The sequence below is a fragment of the Schistocerca cancellata genome, chromosome 6, assembly GCF_023864275.1.
Source record: "Schistocerca cancellata isolate TAMUIC-IGC-003103 chromosome 6, iqSchCanc2.1, whole genome shotgun sequence".
Lineage (NCBI taxonomy): Eukaryota > Metazoa > Arthropoda > Insecta > Orthoptera > Acrididae > Schistocerca > Schistocerca cancellata.
The window spans coordinates 486,355,971-486,378,872 of NC_064631.1; the positions used below are offsets into that span (position 1 = coordinate 486,355,971).

A 22,902-nucleotide genomic window follows, 5' to 3' on the forward strand; every position below is an offset into this window, starting at 1 on the left:
ATGCGAACGTATTTTAATTTATTTGATAGCTCCCGGCCACAACAATCCGTTTTGTTATCATTTAACGTGAGGGCAATAAACGAAGAGGAAACAACTAAAATCACTGAACGTAAACACAGGTCACGTGGAGATCACCCAACTCCCCACCACAACTCAGACTGCTCTGTGCATCAGTCCCAGATTTACTAATTTCCGAACCGGGGCAATATTAAGTAGTGGCGCCCAGCCACACTTCTGTAACCAGAAGCGGGATAAGGTACTAGTCATACGCAACTCAACCGCGCATGCGCAAGAGCCCGCCCGCAACTGCTCAAACGAATCTAATTTAAACAGTTGTCACATCATGCTCATCGGAGGCAATTTGTTGTTATGAAGCATCGCAGTCTTCCTAAAGCCTTTGACACACTTTGCAGTTGGCCGACGCTTGTATGAGCACTGTTTTGTTGTTATATACGGCACATTTCCTTTGCAACTTAAGTTTTATTTTCGTTTTTTTTTCCTCTCGTTCATGTTTTGTTGCTGCAGTATTATTCTGCAGTAGCGGGATACAGTAATATCCTTCGTTAGAGTATTGCTTTTTACCAGTCAAAATTACAAAAATTTAACTGAAAACTAAAACAATGAAAAATTCTCGGAATTCTAAACAATTCCCGGGTTTTTCCCGGTTTTATCCCGGATGAAAAAATTCCCAGGTTTTTCCCGAATCTCCCGGTTGTCCCGGGTCGTATACACCCTGTAATTGGACTCATTGTTGGATATATATATATCAGTTCATGATATCCAGTCATGCAAATAAACTCTGGCATCTCTCTCCTCTCCCCACATCCACCACTGCTGGCGGCTCACCTCCAACTGCCCAAATGCTGCGCGCTGTTCACATCCAACTGACCAACACTACACAAGTAACTATTCCAACAATGAGTCCAACCAGCCACAGACTGCACACAGCGCAGTCAGCGATTTTCATACAGAGCGCTAAGCGGCCTTACCAACATAAAAACCTAAACAGCCTACTTACAAGTTTCAGAAGTCGGTTCTGCACCCTCTACTTCGTGAGTCGGTGGCCTTCCCCCAGACCACAGACACGTACACCAACACTGTCGGTAATAAGAAAGGCGTCCCAAAAAATTCGCGCTCGTCCATTCCTGATCGCTTCCTCAGCTCAAATCCAAACTGAAAGAAGAGTGTAAAATGATCTTGAAGGAAGAAGAGGACCGGAGCATGGCTGCTTCTTAGTGCTTTGCCAAAATACAGTAGTCCTAAATAACGACAGTATTTAATTTAACAAAACGCCGCTCCAACTGAATTTTTAGAACTCCATTAAGCTCACACGATCGGTCCTTAAATTAGGCCATTATCAAGCGTAACTGGAAGGTATGCTGTAGAGAAGCAATGTCCAATGACGACATTTGACTTCGCTTTTGTACAACATAATTTTCTGATACACTTGATAATGGTTTAATATAAACGCCGAAGCCGGATGTGTGAACTTAATAAAGTTGTAAAAGAATCAACTGGAGCGGCGATTCACCAACTACACAACTTTTGCGTCATCAACAGCAGCATCCATACATGGAGAAACTTATAACGAGATTACATCTTTGCTGGGTGAAAACTCGTGCTTCATAGAAATTTTCAGAATAAATGAAAAACAGAATCTTTTTAAGGTCCTCTATAACAAATCAGACCTCTCCTTTGACAAAATCCCGATTACGTGCCTGCAAGGACCAGTATTAAACGAGGAATCTGTGAGAATACTGCAGTCGACCACGTAGTAATTGTACACAATTGAAGTGCAAGCAATACCGTAATTACACGTCTGCAACTGAAAAATTAAAAATAACGAACCTAGTGGCTGCTGTGCAGTCGCGACCACAATCCTAGTGCGAAGTATCATGTCAGACGCCACTAGCACTGACACCTAGCGACCGCAGGCGTAACTACCTCGTGGAGGGTAGTGAACGGCGGAGCTTCGGCGAGCCAATGAGGAAAGGCGTCCATCCCAGGGACGCAAAGAGCGCGTGGCTGACTGCTCAGTACAACCGCTGTCGTTGTTCGGAGCAACAGGTAACAGGTGTTCCATCAGAAGACAGCTTGTTTACCCAGTCCACGCAGTGTTGCCTACTACCGTGGGACCTGTCAGGTTCAAACAACGTTCATCACATCCGACGTCGAAGAAGCCAGCTGTCTAAGGTCAGTCACTTTTCTCTGACATCGAATTTCTTTCTTACTTCAAGGTGTCAATGTAGCCTTTCGGAAGCTCCTACCTTTGCAGCAAGTGAGATGTTGCTGGGTCAATCAACTTCTTTGTTTACAGCGTTGATGGAAAGGGTGCATACGTCGAAAATACGAGGAACTTTACAGTGTGTGAATTGGAAATAACACCTGAATAATTCACAAGTGATGTCGATATCGAAATTGTTCGCAGTGGACGAGGAAATAAGTGTCATTCGCGAAAGTAGTTTGACGGCTAAATCGTCACTTTCTGAGCAGAGTCGTCTTTATATTTGGCGCGGAAACGTGCAGTGTTATCTCTTGCGATAATACGTGTCCTACTGCACTCTGTGGAGTGTTGTTTGAATATTGTCAACTCAGGTCAGCCGAGTCTCCAATTCATTCAAGAGGAAACGTATCATAGGCTCTGGCTTATCGCAGACAGCCTTGTAACACCTTTTTAAGAGACCTTCCTAAGTTGCTTACTCAGTGACAGGAAGAGCAGACAGGAGCGACGACTTGTACCATCGTGTGCGTCCTCATTTCGTTCTTACAACTTACAAATTACGAAAGGTAGTTTTGCAATGCTGGTTGTTTCAATATACACTTGTATTCTGTTTACTGAAAAAACTAGCACCCGCTTACGGCTAATTCTCCTCCCCCGCAATTTTCGGAAATAGTTCACAACAATAATATTTTTGTTTGATCCAAATTGAGACTGAATTATCTCTGTCCACATTCTGACGAAGACAATTCTATACATGTAAAGACAAAAAGCCTGTAATATATGCCAGTCAGCCCATACTATTTTTTTGTTTTTTGATAAGTGATGTTCGCTTGCATTCTTATCTGCAAACTGTCAGATTCTAATTACAAGCCAACCCATTACAGACTGTCGGAGTAGATAATTCACGCATTTCACCGGTCCAGGATGAGAACATAGATCAGTGTGCAACTGACAACTGTGTGTATGAAAATAAGTTAGTGCTTATGAGAAATTAACCATTTACTATACACATATTACAGATAGTGATATGTGCTGGCCATCTGTGGAAAAGATGTGGTTTGCCTAGTATATGTATAGTGGTTATAAGCGTTATGTTTGTGCGCCACTCTTTACAAATGTCACGCCTACCCACCTTCCATTATGTCGTCGTTTGTTCGTCTCGTATCTCTTGTAATCCAGCTAATCCGTGGTCCACCTATCGTACATAAGCCCATCTTTTATTTTCATTTGCCATGCTTACGTCTTGAGCACCGGTTTGTTCCCATATCTGTTTTTTCTTATGTTGATACTGTACATGTAGCTCTCCATTGCTGGTGGATCAATCCTGTTTTTCAATGGTTTTCACTTTACAAGTTCATGTTCTACAGCCATAAATAGAGATAATACTCATTGATTGTAGAGTTCTATTTCTGACTCATCGGGTGCTTCGTTTTTAGAATCCTATGGAGTTTACTGAAAGCACTCAAAACTAAATTTTAGTGACATTTCACTGATCCAGGCTCTACTTGTCATAGACAGCCTTTCATACAAAAAACTGTTTTGACTTCGTTTTTAGTATGTAAAATTTTATTTTCGGTATGTTCATAGTATAAGGTTCGTTCTATAATAGATTTTCAGGTCTCGTTTGGCACTTGTTCCGTTGGAGTTAACCATCCCAGGAGCTTAGATATGTTCCATTAAGACCCATTCCTTAGTTTTGTCACAATCTGCAGTCTGACAGTTGGGAACAGTATAGGGATGTGGAATTTTCCTTATTTTAATCTTCCTTCAGTTCTGAATTTCTCTGTATTCTGAAGTCTAATGGTGGATCTGTAGTTTTTCATCTGTTGGTCTCTGTTTTACATGTGCTTTTCTCGTTTCTTGTGAAGTAAACAATTACGGCATAATTCCACCTTTGTGGCATTGGCTTCCTATGCAAAGATCCTGCAAGTAGGTTTGCAAGTTCCTTTTGTTTCACTTTTCTTCCACCCTTGATTGTTTTCGTTGAAATACAATCACCTCTCTGAACCTTCCGTCATACCTGATATGAAGCAAGTACTGAACCAGTTAGCCTGCGTGGGCGTTGGGATATTATTGCGTCCTTCACAAAATTGTGACCTTCGCAAAACAAGTTTTAAAAGGTAAACGTGCGTTTCTGACCCATCAACGTTAGTTTTACATTCACCTATACTCAAGATAGTTTTAAAAGAAGTTGCGGAATGGGATTAAATCGTGACCACACCTATGCCTCCTGTTTATTATTTCGGCTATGTCGATTGACCAAGCAAAGCATTGTTACGTACAAAGTAATTTCAGTTACGAAGTGAGCATTTTTTAATTTAGTGCAGTTTGCAGGAATATTAATATTAAATTACAGGCTCTGGGTTCTGTCATCAGCTTTGCCTTACTGGTAAAATTCAGGAACGAGTGATAACTTGTCAAAAGAACACCTAGTATCTGACGGGTGGGTGGGGAAGCGATTCACCTTAATTTCGTGGTGAATGACGAAATACTTTGAGATTTTGCAAAAAATGGCTCTGGATACCGTGGAACTAGCCATTACATGCTCTGGCCTTTTTTTAAACTGATGCTGAACTTTTACGTTTGGCAGGGGAGTATTCGAGGTCGGTTGGTGAATATTTTATCTTTCATATGAAAAGTTAAAAACGAGTTTTTTTGTGATTCGCGCGTTTCTGCGCTATGCAGTCTTTCATTCGATTTTGAGGAAACTATTCGGTAAACTGAGTTTTCCGCGTCACAGCTTGATATTTGTTTTCCTCAGAAGGGGTCTAAAAATGCATCTCCACTCCAGGCCGTTGACAAGTCGAATAACCATTCAGATGCTGGTAGAGCTTGACATATGCTCTTTTTTTTTTGATTAATCAGTTGCAAAAGAGCATGATGTACTTCAGTCACCTGATAATCTCCACATAGCAATACGTTCTCTTTAAATACTGCCATAAAGCTCTAATTCATTTATAATGAACAGCCATAGATCCTTCAACAGCAGAGCATTAAAGATCGTCATGATAAGCATGGTTATGGAGCTAACATTATGATGAGAAAGTAAAAAGTTGATTTGACACAGTTGTTCGGGAAAACTTCTAGCAAGGAGAAAGCAAACATACTGTCAGTGGACGTGTGTGTCCCATATTAGAGTGAATACTTTTCTGAAGGAAAAATCTGGAAGAAATGCAAACGTAATTGAAGATGATTACTGAGACTCGGACAAAGTAATACGAAGTAGTGCTAAAATGGGGTGCTCTGAATCCCGCTAAAAAAGACCTGAAAAGTTGAAGTGCAGTTTACAACAAATATAAGTTCCGTGAAGAAAAGTGGGACTCGTCGGCCATTTGACATCAACCGCCGAATAAGAACCACTTCCGGACTTGTCTGTCTGTAACAGTGTTCAACTGCCTGCCTTCTGCTAGGCTTTCCTTCTCTTGGAATCCAGCCTTGGCCCACTTAGTCTATTCGGCGTGTTCCGTCCACCTTCCACACCATTTTCACAATTCATGTCTGATCTTCTGTCCCCTGACACATTTGTTTCCCTGTCTTTCCCAGCATGTCTTTCCTTTGCTCGCTGAACAACCTCCATGGTAAATGTTTTTCTGGAACGCAAGGGTGGAGCAGAGAACAGGATATCCCAGTGTAGCTGCTGTTGTGGAAAACACTTGGACTGGTATATCCCAGACCTGTAAAACCCCAGACAAACTTAGTATTGCTTTACCACGGGTGACTAGATTTATAACTGAAAAGATGGTCGGCTGTTTATAATTTTATTATAAAATGGAAATACGATGGTTGATTTCTATCGACGCCTGCATTTGTCACGCCTTCCTGAAGTTGTACAGATTACGGCTTACCTGCAGAAACTGCCCATCTATTTGACAGTTCAACATCGGAGCTCGCAACCTGCAGTAGGTGTTTAGATAGCAGCTTGAGTTTCCTAGGCTAAGGTTGTAATTTTCTACTTCAGTCACTTCTCCTCAGAGCCGGACGTTACTCATTTTGAAATTACATCAAAGGGCACATACAAATACGAAAATATGAAGTTTTACTGAGCTGATGGTTTTTTTATTAGGCATGATAACGTTCGCAGGCCTCCTTTTAGACGGAGGAAATGATGAATTTCTGAAAATCGGGCAGTCCTCGAAACACTAAATGAATTAAAGGATCTGAACTTTCAAACGTTTACCTTCTGTACGATTGCACATGTGAGAATGGCAAAAGTTGAACAAATAAGACTTTCTGCGGCATCAAAAAAGGACTCGTCTTCCATTTATAACCACTTCTCGCCAAGTCTCTATGCAATGAACACGTTATACAAAGCGAAAAGTTTATATCTTTGGCAGAGACAATAGCTATCACATATTTAGCAAAATTAATGGAATGTTTAAACTTAAGCAGTATTTTGAACACATGGGATATACATATTTAGGAGTGAAATAATTTTTTCTGCAGTTTTTATGCGCTCAGTTTAAGTGCATTTAAACGAAGATACTAAGATGATCATAATACGTGCTGGTACTATAGGGGTCCTACGTCTTGCGACCGGAGCATTCTACACTAGTCCCGTCGAGAGTCTTCATGCTGAAGCTGCCGAATTACCATTGACCTACCGGCGCGACGTACTGCTTTGTCGGTATGCCTGCCGGCTGTTGTCAATGCCCGACCACCCCTCTTATCAGTCCTTCTTCGCCGATTCTCTCGACCGTCAGTATGGGTTGTATGTGTCTGCCCTGCTGCCCCCTGGAGTCCGCTTTCGTCGCCTGCCTCGACAATTGGATTTTGCCCCCCCTACCACCTTCAGAGAGGGTGAGAGCCCGACACCACCTTGGCTCCAGGCTCCGGTTCATGTTTATCTCGACCTCAGCTCGCTCCCGAAGGAGGGTACTCCGGCTGCAGTGTATTGCTCACGGTTTGTCGAACTTCGTGCGCAACTTGCCAGTCACACCTTTATTTACACTGATGGCTCCAAAACTGACGATGGTGTCGGCTGTGCCTTTGTCGTCGGGGCCGTCACCTTTAAATACCGGCTCCTCGACCAATGTTCCAGCTTTACAGCTTTTTGCTCTCCATCAGGCCGTTCAGTATGCCCGCCGCCACCGCCATTCATCGTATGTACTCTGTTCTGATTCACTCAGTGCTCTTCAGAGCCTTGGAGCTCCATATCCGGTCCATCCCTTGGTGCAACGGATCCAGCAGTCCCTCCATTCTTTTGCTGATGATGGCTCTCCTGTCAGCTTTCTGTGGGTTCCCGGCCATGTAGGAGTGCCTGGGAATGAGGCTGCTGATGCTGCAGCCAAGGCTGCAGTCCTCCTGCCTCGGCCAGCCTCCCATTGTGTCCCGTCATCTGACGTTAGTGGGGTTGTTTGTAAGAGGCTTGTGTCATTGTGGTGGGATACTTGGTCATCACTTCAAGGAAACAAGCTCCGGGCAGTAAAACCGTTCCCAACTGCTTGGACAACCTCCTCCCGACCATCTCGGCGAGAAGAGGTCCTTCTGACCAGGTTGCGGATTGGGCATTGCCGGTTTAGCCACCGCTACCTGCTCTCCGGTGACCCAGCCCCGCAGTGCCCTTGGGGTCATGCATTAACAGTGCGCCATGTTTTATTGTCGTGTCCCCGTTTTAGTCAATCTCGTGTTGTCCTGTCTCTGCCATCTACTTTACAGGATATTTTAGCTGATGACGCTCGAGCAGCTGCTCGTGTTCTTCGTTTCATTAGTTTGACTGGCTTGTCCAAAGACATCTAACTTTCACTTATTTTAACTGCATCTTTGTAAGAACTTTCTGGTGTCCCCCCCCCCCCCTTGAGTTTTACTAGATTCTATGTGCTCTAACAATTGTGACTGGGCGCTAATGACCTCAGTAGTTGAGCGCCCTTAAACCCCAAACAAAAAAAAAAACAAAAAAAAACTATTGGGGGTCCTAATGTATAATTGGGTTGATTACATTACAATAGGGAAGAGCTACAGAGGAATAAGTGCTGGAGTTGAATTCAAAACCCTTATACTGACCTCAGACATGTGGGGAATGGTGAGTCTGCGTTCACAATATTGTAACGGCAACGAATCCACCAATCTGCATAACTACTGACACAAAGCAAGCTTTGCAAAATGTAATTTCAAATATGGGTGTTTATCGTGAAGCACATGCCAACTAGCAGGCAAGATTCAAACTGCTAGTTGGCATGTTATTCACGGTAGACACCTATGTTGCAAGCTAAACTTTGTGCGTGACTGTGTGAGTCCACTGGTCATAGTACTGCACTGAAGATGATCACTCTGAAATCGACGTGCAGTAATAGAAAAAAGGTTCCAAATTATACGACCAATGCAGTAGTTCTCGCTGTTTGCAATACTTTGTGGTTGAGGTACATTAACTTCTTAATGGAATCAAATCTCAAGATAACAAGCTGTCCATTGGGAAAAGAATACGTAAAACAGAAAATAACAATGGAAGTTCTTTCCATCCGTTAGGGAAACTTACTGGTAGTATAGGCAGAGTGAACTAATCGAACGGAAACAGAAAATGTAGTCCATCAACAAAGGAGGTGGCTTACAAAACACTCGTTTGACCTATACTTGAGTATTGCTCATCAGTGTGGGATCCGTACCAGGTCGGGTTGACAGAGGAGATAGAGAAGATCCAAAGAATAGCGACGCGTTTCGTCACAGGGTTATTTGGTAAGCGTGATAGCGTTACGGAGATGTTTAGCAAACTGAAGTGGCAGACTCTTAAAGAGAGGCGCTCTGCATCGCGGTGTAGCTTGCTTTCCAGGTTTCGAGAGGGTGCGTTTCTGGATGAGGTTTCGAATATATTGCTTCCCCCTACTTATACCTCCCGCGGAGATCACGAATGTAAAATTAGAGAGATTCGAGCGCGCACGGAGGCTTTCCGGCAGTCGTTCTTCCCGCGAACTATACGCGACTGGAACAGGAAAGGGAGGTAATGACAGTGGCACATAAAGTGCCCCCGCCACACACCGTTGGGTGGCTCGCGGAGTATAAATGTAGATGTAGTTACTGAGCCACGGGTGGTAGAGATGAGGGCACGGCCACATGAGCGCGCTTCTTTCCACAATTATCGGTGAGCTGGCAGTCGGCTGCTTGCAGTACTGGACGCGAGCGCGTGTAACAGCGACCGCCGAAGTTGCGCTCATCTTCTAGAGATACGGCCGAATACCTATTTTGAGTTTGCCGTACACATGACTTAAATATAATGAAGTTCATCACATGTTGTAACTAAGAGGACAGCAGGGTTTTACATCAGTGTTTCACGCTGTACCGAAACAGACTAACCACAAGATACTGCTTTGAAGTGATGTGGGAGCTTGTACCCCTTAATTTTATTTTATCGATGTTGACTCTGGGGTGTCTCCATAGTGAAAAAGAAATAGTGCCTTGCAGCCGACTTAAGAGGGAGGCAGCTCTGACCCTCCTGTGGTGTTTCACATAATCGTTGTCTAACAACCCTACCACAACAAAGGTCAAAATTTAATAATGATTGTGGTGTTGCTCACGCTGCTAAATACTGCATTTTCGGGCAACAACATAGTTATTATGTGGCAGGTGTCATTAGGGCACAGTTAAGTCATTTCATGTAATAATGAATAAACTACGCACTCATCTTTTCGTGTTTACCACGCTGGTCTCGTTGTAAAATCGTGGCTCAATCGTCGAAAATCTAGGTGGTGATGATTCCAAGTTCGGATGCAAAGAAGCCTAGGTTTTATTCTGCTATATTCAAGAGTTTTGTAGATGCGCTTCACAAACCATTCTTGAAGATTAAACCTTTCAAAGTTAGCACAACGGTGGTGTAAAAATAAATAATCAGCACTCCGAATTTGTTATACTTCTTTTTTATTGTTTTTGTTGCAATATCACGTAACACACAAAACATCACTTCGCAATACCAAACATACTTGAAAACATCTTCCTCACTGTTAAAGTTCACATTTTATAAGCTGACTACAATAGGCTTCTTTCCAACATGACGTTCAAGACTAGACCTTCTCAAGGTCCGACTCTCTAACAACTAATAACCGCTTACGCGCCCAAAAATCAGAGTTAAAAGTACGTCAAAGATCATAGTGACAAAAGAAAGAATACACATAAGAGTAATATCATTGTAACGTAAACATATCGATGTATCAAAGTGCCTCTACATTAATGAAATCAAATCTGAATGTTGTCTCAGAAATATGTTAACTACTTCACAGAAACACAGTAGAATATAGCTGGTATCGAGAGGTTCAGGTGAGGTGCCGTAATGGTTACGTAATTCAAGTACCATTACAGTTGGGAGACTCCCTGGCTTTTAGGTAGGTTATCGAGTAAAAGGGTCAGTCCAGAACTCCCACAAAAGGAAGATTCTATCTGGCAGAAATGTGGTAATGAAGAAAGTTTGACTGCAATGGCCCCTGTCCTTTTTAACGAACGTACCATACGGAGACTACTAAATTGCTTTCAAAGGATCTAAAAATTATAGGGACTTTCTCAGCCCAAAAATTACTACTCATGGCGTCTCTCGTGTGACGCCTAGCGTCGGTTTGTTTTTCGTTACAAAAATGATTTTTATAGCGGTATTTTACACGCTCATTCCACAGAGCAGTCCCAAATTAGCCTGATACGGTATTCGTTTTAGCGATGTGTTGGTAGGGACAGTAAAACACGAAGAATAATCAGTACTCCACCAGCGACAGAACCGCCTTGGCCTGCTCTGTTTGCTACCTCGGTGCAGCAGTGCTGTTGAGTCACTGTTGGAGTACTGATTATTCTTCTTATTCTTCGTGTTCTACTGTCCCTGCCAACACATCGCTAAAGCGAATATCGTACCAGAATAATCTGAGTCTGCTCTGTGGAATGGGCATGTAAAATACCGCTATAAAATCATTTTTGTAACTAAAAACAAACTGACGCTTGGCATCACATGAAAGATGCGATGTACAGTATTCGATAGGACGGACTCCAGCTACACGCTGCAAAAACGAAATTGGAAAAAAATTTGCCGAAACGCCAGAGAAAATGGGTCTGACGACCCATAGGAAAGACAACCTGTATACTTTCAGATGTTAGGTATAACTTCCTCGGGATCACAACTTGTCATGACGATCAACAATGCGGGCAACTAGCTTCTCTGCAACTCCACACAAAATTAACACCTCGTCAGTCGGCATATAAGGTGTCAATTTTGTGTGGTGTTGCAGAGAAGATTGTTGACAAACCATGACAAGTTGTGATGCCGAAGAAGTTACACCCAATACCGTTAGCTGTATATACACCAGGTGTATCTGGGGCTCATAATACCGAAATCTGTAATGCCATAAGGAAATTAAAAGCGGTTCTTGCAACCACAGACTAATTGCTTATGATTTAGACTCATAGCAAGATTGCGTTCCCACCTTCCATCACAATGGAAAATTTAAATATACATATTCATTTCTTTTGGATACAATCACTGAATGATTATAATCATTACTGGATTTATGCTGTATGGGTGTGAGACTTGGTCTCCACTGTGCATAATGAAAAGCCGAGTATTTGAAAACAAAATTTTGGGGAAAATTTCCGGAGCAAAAAGGGATGAAATTAGAGGAGAGTGGCGAAAACTGCTGTAAGTAGGCTGTTTAGGTTTTCTTATTGGTAACGCCACGTAGCGCTCTGTATGAAAAATCACCGGCTGTGCTGTGTGCAGTCTGTGGCTATGCACACACATTTCTGTTGGTCATAGTATATGGACAATCTGTGAGAAGTAGGGACTGTTAGTGTTTGCACGTGTGTTAATAATTCAGCAAAGGACTGGATAACAGCATTGCTGGTTCTAAGGACAATTCCAAAAACTTTGTGAGTGCACAAGTGGTGGTTATGGACTTGCTATATTAACTGCAAGACTCTTCAATGGTGATTGTGCACCTGCACAGTCACAACAGATGGCTGCTGGTCATCTCCACAAGGACTACAGTGGGTCTGCATCTTTGATGACCCACCAGTACCATTATCTCTACAAGGACTACAGTGGGTCTGCATCTCTGATGGCCCACCAATACTGTAATCTCTACAAGGACTGCAGTGGGTCTGCGCCTCTGGTGGCCCACCAATACTGTAATCTCTACTAGGACTACAGTGGGTCTGCCCTGTGATGACCTACCTACCAGTATTCTTCACAACGTCGACTGACTCTGCTGTGCGTTTGCTCTGTTGTGACCCATTACCTGTCTGCATGTCAAGAGTCAGCATTGTCTTTCTGTTGGAAGGACAACTCTACTTCTTCAAGACTGCATGGAAATCCACTACTTCCGTGTGCATTCTCTTTTACTGCTCAAACTTTGAGAAAAAAAAAACACTATAATTTTACTGTGATGAACGATCAGGACTGTCTTTATGGACTGTGAGAAAATTTTAGCTTTTGACCAACATTGTATCTTATTGATACGTTGTGTGTGCATTTAATATCTTTGTTATTGTAATTATTAAAAATTTTATCAAATCATTATTGGCCACTGCCCAAAACAATTTGTAAAATTTTTTGTGGGGAGCATGGGTGCTATGTAAGTAGGCTGTTTAGGTTTTCTTATTGGTAACGCCACGTAGCGCTCTGTATGAAAAATCACTGGCTGTGCTGTGTGCAGTCTGTGTCTAGTTTGCATTGTTGTCTGCCATTGTAGTGTTGGGCAGCTGGATGTGAACAGCGCGTAGCGTTGCGCAGTTGGAGGTGAGCCGCCAGCAGTGGTGGATGTGAGGAGAGAGATGGCGGAGTTTTGAAATTTGCAATACTGGATATCATGAACTGCTATATACATTATGACTTTTGAACACTATTGAGGTAAATACATTGTTTGTTCTCTATTAAAATCTTTCATTTGCTAACTATGCCTATCAGTAGTTAGTGCCTTCCGTAGTTTGAATCTTTTATTTAGCTGGCAGTAGTGGCGCTCGCTGTATTGCAGTAGTTCGAGTAACGAAGATTTTTGGTGAGGTAAGTGATTTGTGAAACGTATAGGTTAATGTTAGTCAGGGCCATTCTTTTGTAGGGATTTTTGAAAGTCAGATTGCGTTGCGCTGAAAATATTGTATGTCACTTTAGTGAATGTTTGAGTACGTTCAGTTTTGCTCAGCTGTTTGAAAAGCAAATAGTGTAAGAGGTTTATCAGCACAGTAATTCAGAAATTGTTCTAAGGGAACGTTTCACTGCATAACGAAGAGGTTCACGAACTCTATTCATCCCTGACGTAATCAGTATTATTAAATCACGTAGGCTGCGATGGGCGGGTCACGTAGCTCGAATGGATGAGGGCAGGGCAGCGCGCAGAGTACTGGTAGGGCACCTAGAGGGAAAACGTCCTGTGGGGAGACCTAGGCGTAGATGTGAGGACAATGTGAAGGCTGATTTGAGGAGCCTAGGTATTGTAGGCGAATGGAAGGAAATAGCCCAAGACAGGGACAGATGGCGAAAATACGTTGCTGCGGTGATGGACTCGAGTCCGGTATGACCAGTGAGTAAGTAAGTACTGGCTTGTTATACGTCGGCCACCTGTGGGAATTGAAATGTAAATGCCGGTAGTCTTGGTCGCGAAATACCTTTTCGGTCTTAGCTAATGAAAATGGTGGGCTGGAAACGGATTTGTCGCTGAATCAGAACCGCTTTCCCTCCGAATACGCTTCTAACCTGGGGTGCCACGCTTTTAAGGGATTTGCCAGTTGTTTTGTTGGCCAGCGGTGAAAGCAAGTCGTAGCGTGTGATAGCTGTGGCATCAGTTGTGCAGTCGCTCGCTAAGCTTTTTAGTCTGAGAAGTCAATTGTGCATCCTGGAACACAACGAGAATTACTCGCGACTTGCAAAAGTCTACCTGCAGTTATACGAATCGTCCACTGTTACTGCACGTTTAGCACGGGAAACTGGCCTTTGTCGCCAAATAAGGCTGCTGGTGGTCAGCTTTCTGTGCGAGATTCTTTCCCGGCCGACGTCGTAGAGTCTCTGCCGATCAGTGGTGTAGTCGTTAAGGCGCTGCTTTCCTTGTATGGAGCCCGTATGTTGAGTCTCTGCCGCTGCACATCCAGCCTTACGTTTTACGTAGTTCACTTAAACGGCTTGAAACAAAATGGTTTCTGTTAATAGAACACGGTCATTGCCTTCTCCATCCTTCACTTAAATTTTGCTTTACTATTGACTTTTGGGTTCATGACCATTACACACGTCCATAAATTATAAAACAGGGTCAAGTTTTGGGTGTTGTGTGTTTAATGATACTCATATTAACAATATTACTGACTTGTACGAGGGCCGTTCAGAAAGTAACCTCCGGTTGATTTAAAAAAATACACCAAGTTAAATAAAAATATTTTAATATATACATCTTACAACTACATCTTTGCACTATTTTTCTATATAGTCTCCATAGCGATTGAGGCACTTATCGTATCTCTTCACAAGCTTTGAAATTCCTTCTGCATAAAAATCACCCGCTTGTGCCTGGAGCCAGCCTGTGACCGCATCTTTGAGCTCTTCGTCGTCATCAAACCGCTGTGACCCGAGCCATTTCTTCAAATGCATGAAGAGGTGATAATCACTTGGCGCCAGGTCTGGGCTGTAAGGTGGATGGTTGATAACGTCCCACTTGAAGGACTCGAGAAGGGCCGTTGTTCTGCGAGCAGAGTGAGGACGGGCGTTATCGTGTAAAAAAACGATACCGGAAGTCAGCATACCACGGCGTTTGTTCTGTATAGCCCGTCGTAACTTTATTGTTTCACAGTACACGTCTTGATTAATGGTCGTACCACGTTCCATGAATTCAACCAACACCCCTTTGGCATCCCAAAACACCGTTGCCATCAGTTTTCTGGCAGAAAAATCTTGCGAGGCTTTTATTGGTTTGGTAGGCGAATTTGAATGTGCCCACATCTTTGATTGTTCTTTTGTCTCAGGGTTCACGTACTTAATCCAGGTTCGTCACCGGTCACGATTCTGTTTAACAATGGTTCTCCTTCGTCCTCATAACGTGACAGAAAGTCTAATGCAGAGGCCATTCTTTGAGTTTTGTGGTGGTCGGTAAGAATTTTGGGCACCCATCGTGCACAGAACTTACGGTAACCCAATCTTGCTGTCACTATCTCGTACAAGAGTGTCTTAGAAATCTGTGGAAAACCAGTAGACAACTCAGACATTGAGAAACGTCAATTTTCACGAACTTTTGCATCAACTGTCTGAACGAGTTCGTCAGTCACCAATGATGGTCTACCACTCCTCTCTTCATCATGAACGTTTTCTCGTCCACTTTTAAATAAACGTACCCATTCACGGACAACTCCTTCACTCATAACTCTTGGTCCGTACACGGCACAAAGCTCACGATGAATAGCTGCTGCAGAATATCCTTTGGCTGTAAAAAACCTTATGACAGCACGCACTTCACATTTGGCGGGGTTTTCTATTGCAGCACACATTTCAAACTGCCACAAAAACTAAACTAGCGCAGGTACGACGTTCACTCGACCATGGCTTGATGCCGACTGACCTGTTGAGTGCGTGAACGCACAGATGGCGTCGCTACTCCCCCCACAACCCGCACTGTGACCGATCGGAGGTTACTTTCTGAACCGCCCTCGTAGAAGGAAAAATCTACAAAATAAGTAGCATAGATTCCATAAATCTTTAATAATATTTACTGTATGAATGCCTCACAATACGCGTGACCCTTTCGCCTTCTGATATGCTAGGTAGTTGGAGTCACTTCTCGAGGCGATGTCTTTCATCATTTCGGGTGTCCTATCTTCTGGTGACGAATCCTCTGACCGTATTCGCTTATTAGAATTATATATTAATACCTTCAGCTGCTGACGGGCGTTGAGATATATAACAGGGATAGCTGAAAATGTGTGCCCCGACCGGGACGCTCTATCCATCTGAGATACCGAGGACACAGAGGGTAGTGCGATTACAGGGACCATCTCGCGTACGCCTCCCGCGAGACCCACATTCTCACCTTATATGTCCACACACTACATTCGTAGTGTCCCTACCCAACACACTCATTACTCGTGGAAGACATTCTTACCAAGGTCCCGTAAGAGTTCGGGTAGTATGTGTGCATCCGCATAGGAGGTCATGGCCGGTACTGTCAGAACAATATACGTATATGGATATGGTGTCTGTCCGAAAGAACAGACATATCCATATACGTATTCGCTTATGGTCTACTCAAAGTCGTCCTTCTTTTCATGGACGGAAATGTCTTTATACGAGAAACACACAGCTTGACGCAGGATTTAAAGTTTCGTGTGCTTCACTGCTAACTCCTTCAGAACGAAGCTAAAAAAAGTCGCGTGTGTTCCAGATAGGGTGATAAAGCAGGCGGCTTTTCTAATGACGCTCTTTTACGTATAGTTTAGTGTGTAATCAGTTATATAAACCCACAAATCTCCCGAAAACAGCAAGGTCTCTCACTAACATACGCCCAACTGTATATTTGGAACAGTAGTGAGAACAAAAAGCAGTTAGCTAGCTATCGTCAACCGTTGTTCGATCGCTTGAGGGCTATTTCCGATGATTGTTGGTGCTAAAGTAAGTTTTTTTAGAACTTGAGTGAACTTGTTTGGCTATACGACAGTTCAAAATTGTTACATGAAAACAATAATGTAGTTCTATACATATATTCAAGAAATCCCTTGACAACAATGGTGCTCAACTAAATATTCCAGACTTTCTGTAAACAAGAGCTTGAAAATAAAATACGGGTGCTTTGTCAAACGCTTGTTCCGAACGGGCATAGTGGAAAGGCCAAATATCACCTGAGAGAAAGAAAATACAGATCAGGACTGGTTTGGATATGTAAGCTTGTCAACGGAAATCAATTATCCATAAAGTACGTTCGTGAACTTGAAATTTTGACCCACAAACTTGCTTAAGGACGCTTATTTCAACAAAAATATAAAATTTAAGTAACGCTGGAATTAACGAGTTGTTCTTGTAAAATGCTATAACGCAATGAAACTGCGGGATTTCGCTGAAACCTGCAGCAAAATCGTGTATGATTGTGGAAACTTCAGATTTTTCCATCTAACGAAGAGATCCCGCAAAATAATAATCAGTCTTTCATCATTTGTACAGTGATATGCGCTTGGAAATTTGTGTGTTAGATGCTTATTCACAATATTAAGAATTCTGCTTTTCGGATATCTGTATTGCCTTGTGAATGTATTCCTATGCTAATATTGAGCCCAAAGATAAGTTTTGGATGAGAGAAGTTACCGAAGCCCGATTCTTCTCTGCCAGAGAACTAGCAATCACTTCGGCTGCGTTGAATCTAAATACACACTGATCACTGATGTAGTCATGTGGAAGGCGACTGTTTAATCAGGCGGTGACGGTTCTTCCGCATTTCCGCTCATTAATCTATCAGCTGGCTTTCTTTATGACAAGATCTTTACATATTTCTAATGGTAGTTTTGAAGGAATAGTCCCATTGTTTTCTCACGTTCTAGCTCGTTAAAAATCTCTCTCTCTCTCTCTGGTTGGTAGTAGCTCCAGGCGATGTCTTTCATCATTTTGGGTGTTCTACGTTCTGGTGACGAATCCTCTGACCGAATTTGCTTATGGTCTCATACTCAGTCATTTGTTTTTTCCTGGACGGAAATGTCTTTATACGAGAAACACACAGCTTGACGCAAGATTTCAAGCTTCGTGTGCAAACTCGTTCACTTCAACTATTTCATTTTTCAACTTTGCCGTTCTCTCGCTTTCTTTGTTTGTACTGCAGACTAGACTTTTTGTTTAGTGTTTGTCGTATGGAATTCCTCAATTTATCCATTATCTTAAGAATCTTTTGCAAGTCTCCTTTACTTTCTACAGTTAGTGCTACATCATCGGAGAATCTCAGCATGTTTACCTAATCTTCATGAATGGTTACTACTGTGTTCACTACTTATCCCAATCTGTCGATTGCATTCCACATGTACGGATTATGTTATTACCATACCCCATTTTGAATATTAGCTGATTCTTTATTACCACAGCGAACTATTCAGATTGCAGGTGTTATATACGTCTCGTCTCTTTAAAGCTGTTTCCTGATTGGCGAAGAATACTGAAGAATACATTCCAGTTGACACTGTAAAATGCACACGCACACGCGCGCGCACACGCACACGCGCGCGCACACACACACACACACACACACACACACACACACACACGAGCACACACACGGTCGAATATGGCCATTAGTGATGTACAGTTGCCGTTCCAAGAAATTGCTGGACCGTATTGTGGTTGTCGTTCCAGTAGTTTCCGGACAGCGAAAGAAGACAGCAAAAGGCTACGGATGTACAAGCTCGTTTGAAGTGTTTTGCGGAATGGAGTAGGGAAGGTAGGGACAGAAGACAGTAAAAACCGCGAACGATATCTGTATTTCCCGGACGTCACCTCGCACTCGCCAGAAATGCGTTTCTGCGTAGAGAAGTGGGTGGCGTGTGCCGTGGGCAGGAGGTCGTTACGTCACCGGAACTTCGCCGTTCCGCCGGATACAGACACGGAGAGCCGTGGTCGACAGGCACAGGCATAGGCGGAGCTGGGACAACGGCTCGGAGATCGGCGCGCGCGCTGCCGGCCTTGGCTGATTCACAGCCGCGCCGGCCACTGGGAAATACCCACCTCACCACAGCTGGCCCTTCAAGGTGGTACCCACACACGCTGCTGAAAGCTTGGCGAGTACGCATGCGCAAGCATTTCGTGAAATCGAACTTACGCGCCTGTTACTGAGGGTATTTTAATTCCGTCTTTAAAACTGCAAGAAACCGGTTCTGCCAACATAGCTAAATGGAATAACAAACACCGAAACCCGCCTGCTTAGTAGAGGTCACTGACACACACATGTGCGGTGATGCTCAACCTGAGGGTAAGCTAGTTCTAATCTTGGTGGTAGAAAAAAGTTTCACTGCCAAAGGCAGAAGAGGCGATGGTGTAGAGTTCCTGACCACCAGACTTTGCGTCATTATCCTGCTCAGAATTTCAAACATTTCTGCAGTGCCTCGTAAAGTGAGCGCATGTGACACTTCGGATTGGGACATAAAGCCTGGTGGCCCCCTTCGTGCTATTTGTGAGGAGCAGGCTATGTGCTGCTGTGGGTTTCACCCCCCCCCCCTCTCCTGTTCTATCACCCCTACCCCCTCCTCCGTCGCCCCCCCCCCCCCACACACACACACACTCACTCTACATACATATGGTATTACAAAAAAGTTGTAATGGAACATATTACAAATAAACAAAAAATACAAATGACAAAAAGAGGAAAAAGTTTCAGATCGAAGGAAAAACTAGTGGCAACACCGTACAGTACTCCAGAAGGATACAGATAAGGTCATGCACTGTTATATTTCTACAGTGCAGTTCTGTAAAGCATTGTGGGATCAGACTAGAATAAAGTGTCAAACCAAGAAATGACCTAAAAACGCGTAAGGAGACAGCAATTCCTGATGTGAGAGGAAAACCAGGCATGAAACGCAGTAAGTAAAATTAAATATAGTTTGCAACGAACTATTTTCCATCACGAAGGCAATTAAATTGCTAATAACTTCCATTACAGACCATTTACAATAAAATGAAACGTGCTTGGTGACAAAATCACGCATTTTCTTGTAGTTACAAAGACGAAATTAAAATATTCAAATGTAAATCAACTGCGAACAATGTAGCCGCAAAAACGAATTTTAGGTTCCTCTGTTGAAAGTTTTTTTAATCACTCGTGTGGCTTGAAGCTTGGACGGTTTTAGATTATGAAAGTTTGCGCAAGCGTCTCTGCTTTTGTGTTAAATTCGTGCGTATTTTTACAAGCAAAGACTCATTCTAAGAGCGTTTCCGTCGCTGCAAGTTATCAACCTATTTAAGATGTATTTGGGCGTTTCATTTGAGCTTGTCCTAGCCGATGAAAATGGAAGTCTTCTTTTTCTTGTGCGTTTGTCACGCATCGGCGCAGGCGCAGGATGGTTGTTTATGTATTTGGGATGCTTAGTTTAAGGGGGTGCCAATGGCATTGCCGCAGTGGTAATACCGGTTCCCGACAGCTGACCGAAATTAAGCGCTGCTGGGCTGGGCTAGCACTTGGATGGGTGACCATTCGGGCTGCCAAGCGCTATTGATAAGCGGGGTGCACTCAGCCCTTGCGTGGCAAACTGAGGAGCTACTTGATTGAGAAGTAGCGGCTCCAGTCTCGTAAACTGACATACGCCTGGGAAAGCAGTGTGCTGACCACATTACCTCTCCGTATCCGCATCCACTGACGCCTGTGGGTGAGGATGACACGGCGGCCGGTAGGTACCATTGGGCCTTCATGGCCTGTTCGGGCAGAGTTCAGTTCAGTTTCTTTAGTTTAAATGGTGGCCAGGTGCCCTTCCTGTTACCTCCTGTGGCGGGAAATGTGTACTCAAATTGTGTGCGTGTAGTGTTATTAATGTGAAAGCGAGCGAAAGCTATCTAAATTTGTCATGTAACTAAGACAGGACTTGTGATGTTTTTTATGGAACAAGACAGGACTTGGGTGCCAGCCCAATATTCACCGAGTGGGATGTGGGAAACAACCTAAAAACCATATCTAGGCTGGCTGGCACACGAAGCTTCGTCGTTAATCCGCTTGGCGGATTCGATCCTGTAAGCGGCGGTATAGCACTCACGGCTAACCGTGCGGGTTAGATGGAAATGGAACTAATTAAACGAAAAAAGTGTGCTGCAACATATATTGTTTCAAAACCCCAAGTAATTGAACAGATTGCCGGCGGAGACGTCAATAACAAAAATAATTTTTTCAGAACACAATTCGTGAAAGGAAAAAGAGAAGGATAGTTAAAGGCAGTGTTCTTCATAGCCGCCAGAAATCACAGTATTAGTCACTCGTTTGGTGTTCCCTCATCTTGCCTTTCAATGAAGCGAGTTTAGTGAGCAAATGTCCAAATACATCTCTCCATTGTTTAGATTATATCTTGGTGGATATATCAATTCACTGAATACATTAATTTTGGAATGACTTACTTTGTTAGTCGTAGGCCTGATTTAGAGGAAGAAATTGCTGAGTGTATGTCTGGAGCACATCATTGCTGGAAATGAATCGTGGAGTATCGGGAACCGGAAAGAAGAGAATCAAAGAGTTTGAAATGTGGTGTTAAAGAAGTCTGTAAATAAATGTTATGATAAATGTAGTCTTTTACAGAATCGTCGAGCAAAGAAGTATGTGCGAAACTCTGAGCAGAAAGAAGACCCGGATGATGGACACGTAATACACGAGGGATTAACTTCAGTGGCACAAGAAGGGAAAAACTACAGAGGAAATTAGATCAGGATACATACAAGTAATAACTGAGGATGTGGGATGAAAGTGCTAGTCTGGTATGAAGAGGCTTGTTCGCGGCAAGCCAGCCTGAAGACTGGTGACTCAAAAAGTCACTTTCTATACACAGTACAGTTTCCTTACAGTTGCAAACGCTCGCGCCATTGATTACACAAACTGTATGAGGATGATTAAAATGTCGGGAGAGGGAGACCTGTGCAGAATGCTAGCACATACATGCTTGTCAAGCTTGCAGTAAATTGTGGGCACCGTAACATGGGTGGAACAATTCAGCACGTCCCTTAATTACATTTAATCGTCTCTCGATGACTGTACACTGGGGACTGAATTCCTCTCATAGTCGAATTTTGTGTGATTTTTTTTTAAGTTCGCCATTGCATTCCTTAGACCTTGGGTCGACTAATTCCAAATTGTTTAAACATTCCAGGGGCGTTCAATAAGTAATGCTACACATTTTTTCTGAAAGTAAGTTTTATTCGGGACACTAATATACCATATTACTCCCCACTCCTTTTGCTACAAAACGCTGTTTATGGAGATACTCTCAGTTCAATGCAATGCCCGTACGCCACCTACTGGAAGGGTCTGTACTCTTATGGTACCACTCTACTGGTCGTCAGAGCCAACGTCTTGCCCCATCAATAAACTCCCCATCATCCACGTGCAGATTCCCATTGAGTGTGTCCTTCATTGGCCACATAGATGGAAGTCGGAAGGAGATCCGTGCTGTAACTTGAATAAGGAAGAACAGTCCAATGAAGTTTCGTGAGCTACTGTCGGGCGCGCATTCTTGTGAGGCCTTGCGTTTAGATGGAATGTGATTTGTGATCTGTCGATCTACTCGAATGGGTGTCCACACGTTCCAACATTGCAAGAGTGACAGCTGTTTACGTGACCTTGTTGCGATGACGACAGACGCCTCGCCCAACGACGCACCGTGCTTTTTGTTCACTTCCAGGTTCCCGTAGACATTCTACAAGTGTCTATGAATATCTGTGATGCTCTAGGTGTGCTGTACTAATCACATAAAATAAAAGCGAAATTGATCGTTGTAATTTTGCAAGTCCATCTAGAAGAGCAATCTTATTCTGGAGTACAGTGTTCAGGTATTGAGGTGACAACAAAACACGAATTATCGACGTTCCAGCAGCGACTGATAAAACGAACACATGAAGGTGGTGTCTGTGAACCAGTTCTTGAGGTTCAGGAAGCGCCTCCAGTAAAATCTTGACCAACGAAGCAGCATGTTCTTCATACCATGCTTCAATCAGCGCATTTAAGTGCCAGTAGAAGAGGGTTAAGAAGGACAAGTTCAAAAAATGGAAGAATAAATGGTTGTCTTCCAATTTTGAGTACTGCAGGACG

General features: G+C 43.2%; 1 protein-coding gene across 1 annotated transcript in view; it reads left to right on the plus strand.

Annotated features, from left to right (window-relative positions):
• Positions 1–2,000: 2,000 nt before the first annotated feature.
• LOC126191418 (putative ferric-chelate reductase 1 homolog) overlaps positions 2,001–22,902 on the plus strand; it is a 355,430-nt gene continuing 334,528 nt past the window's right edge. Inside the window, exon 1 of the mRNA XM_049932290.1 lies at positions 2,001–2,193. The gene's annotated coding sequence lies outside the window, so the exon portion shown is untranslated. The remainder of the gene's footprint in view (positions 2,194–22,902) is intronic.